Consider the following 2,627-nt stretch of genomic DNA (forward strand, 5'->3'; position numbering starts at 1 on the left):
GATTAGCCCACAGCTACTTGCATTATAATTATCAGTCCATCCATGCTTTATCAGTATGCGAAAACCCAAACTCTATAACACCCTTTTGCCTGCTCTATCTCTTGTTTTTATGGCACCGGAGAGTTTGCCAGCTTTTTCCTATAGCTAGGCCAACACGATTAGCAAAAGCCTCAGGTGGGGACCCTGGATCCAGCTAGCATGACTGCACCTACCCATCCATCCTAACACCCTATAGCTAAACACCCTAAACACCCTAACACCCTAAAAACACGAGAAGAACAAGTGTAGGTAGGAGTACACATCAACCAAGCCGGGATCCGATCTGCCTGGATCGAACAGGCGACCTAAGGATATCAGCATCGCATCTTTCGATTACAGTCCTTCGCTCTTCCAGCTGAGCTAAGATCGGGAGCATGGTGCTCAACGCGTATCGAGACCTAGTTTCGATCCTGGGACCTCGGGGTTTTGAGTCCCGCACGCTTCCGCTGCGCCATCTCGATTCTCATGTGCACACCTACCTTCAACTCTCCCCAGAACTCGTGGATCGTGGATGCCCGACAAGCAGCTCCAACCAAACCGAGTAGAGCCTTTGCCCTAAGGATGAACCTATGGCATAATGTAACAATAATAATGGCCATGAATATCGCCCAACATGCAATAAGGGATGAAAGTGTCGAGGACAGCTAATTATCTTCAGAATTGTGTTATGTTATATATGTGTATGCAGCCCCTATCTAGAGATGTGTAGAGTTTTTGAATCCCTATATGTATTGCCTGTCTGTTCTGAAACCGACTTTGAGCATGTGATTTTGGCGTTGTCTACCATCCCTTCTTTCCTGGAGCCCACTTCAGATATGCTCTGGCACATGTCTTGTACTGTACAAGTTGTACTCTGTTTTGGCTTGGATTCAATGACAGCAAGGTTCATCCCATGGATTTGAAGTGTCATCATAATGTGCTGAGTGGAAATTGAGCCTGCGACATCACAACCACCAATCCTCTATCACAATGATAAACTTTTACAACTCCCCCCCTTGGACTTCAATGTTGTCCAGAATGTAACATATACATAANAGTGAGCACAAGGATGGGGACCACCTCTGGGAGCCAAGGGGGCCCATGGATGGTCAGAAGCCATTACGGTGGTGCTCAGCATGGATCTTGAGATCCTCTAGAGGATCTCCCGCTCCCCTGGGCTCAATGCGGCTGCGTGTGATGTACCCAGTCTGTGATGTCCAAGACCTCCTCGAGAAAACAATTGCAGCCGCTGCAATAGGTTGGCGACATACCACATACACATGGTATGTGCATGTCCAAATGTTTGTGCATGTACATGCACCTAGACACATGTGTTTATGTGTTTATGTGTGTGTGTGTGCGTGTGTGTGTGTCTGCTGGATACATGTATTCTAATCCAACGAGTGTATGGTGCTCCCTACAAATCTCTTAATCATGGAGCTATGGATTTGGTGCTAGCACCTTTGAATGCAAGCTAAGGTCGGTTATGATGGATGGAGAGCTGTACTTGCACTACTGCACTCACAGAGTGCACTAATAAGAAAACCTGGCATATGTAATCCTGTTTGTGGCCAGCCGTGTACACGCATGACGATGGATGACATATGTACACATATACATGCATACACACATGCTGTATTGCACTTTATTTGCAGTCCCTCACTTGTTTGCTTGTCTCCCTGCTGTGTGCGTGTGCCTTTGCATCTATTTGCACAGGACAGAGCACTTTAAAGTTCACTACACCATAGCATTCATTCCTTCCTGCCTGGGTGTTATTGGCATGCAACAATGCACCTAATACCCAGGACATACACTTGGACCTGCAACCAGCACACACGCGCTTCGGGCATGTGGGACAACAAATTCGAAGTAGGTATGGAGGATCGTGCACATGCATGGGGGCGTGCATGCCTGGGGGCATGCATGAAGGCAGTGAGATGCCTGTGGTTCACCGTAGAATGCTTCAAAACATACAAGTCACTGCTGCACCAGCCGAGAATCGAACTCGGGTCTGGTCCGTGGCAAGGACCTATGCTACCACTATACCACTGGTGCTCTGTAAGACACGGGAACGGCTCGAGTAAACACCACTGCACACAACTATATCAAGAGTTACACACATGCAGACATACAATGTGCACAGAATCACGTGTTCTATATACCTAGGTATATGGGTATGCCTCTCTGGTGCCCGTAATAGGTTTGTCTGAGGGAGCACCAGTGGTGTCGTGGTTGCATATATGGGTCCTTTGCCGCAGACTAGACTCGAGTTTATCCTCGACTGGTGCACAAAAACATGCATGTTTTGTAGCATTGTATGGTGGGCCGCTGGCTTCTCAGCATTGCCTTGATTATTGGATGTGCTCTATCCACCTAGTTTGTTGTTCCATATGCCTGAAGCACATGTGTGTTGGTAGCAGGTCCAGGTGCATGTCCGAGGTAATGTGTGCTTTGCCACATGCCAATAACACCCAGGCAGGAAGGGATGAATGCTCTGGCATATTGAACTGTAAAGTGCTCTGTCCTGCGCCATAATAGACGCAAAGACATAAGTACACAGCAGGGAGATGGGTGAATGAGTGAAGATTGCCAACCTGTATTAGGGCATG

The 2,627-nt window shown here is 47.6% G+C and overlaps 1 protein-coding gene across 1 annotated transcript in view; it reads left to right on the forward strand.

Moving 5' to 3' along the window:
• The window catches only part of VOLCADRAFT_66771 (uncharacterized protein), a gene marked incomplete at both ends in the record, with an annotated part of 7,973 nt that overhangs the window by 1,107 nt on the left and 4,239 nt on the right, over positions 1 to 2,627 (forward strand). The gene's annotated exons all lie outside the window — the stretch shown is intronic.

Source organism: Volvox carteri (assembly GCF_000143455.1).
Source record: "Volvox carteri f. nagariensis unplaced genomic scaffold VOLCAscaffold_59, whole genome shotgun sequence".
Lineage (NCBI taxonomy): Eukaryota > Viridiplantae > Chlorophyta > Chlorophyceae > Chlamydomonadales > Volvocaceae > Volvox > Volvox carteri.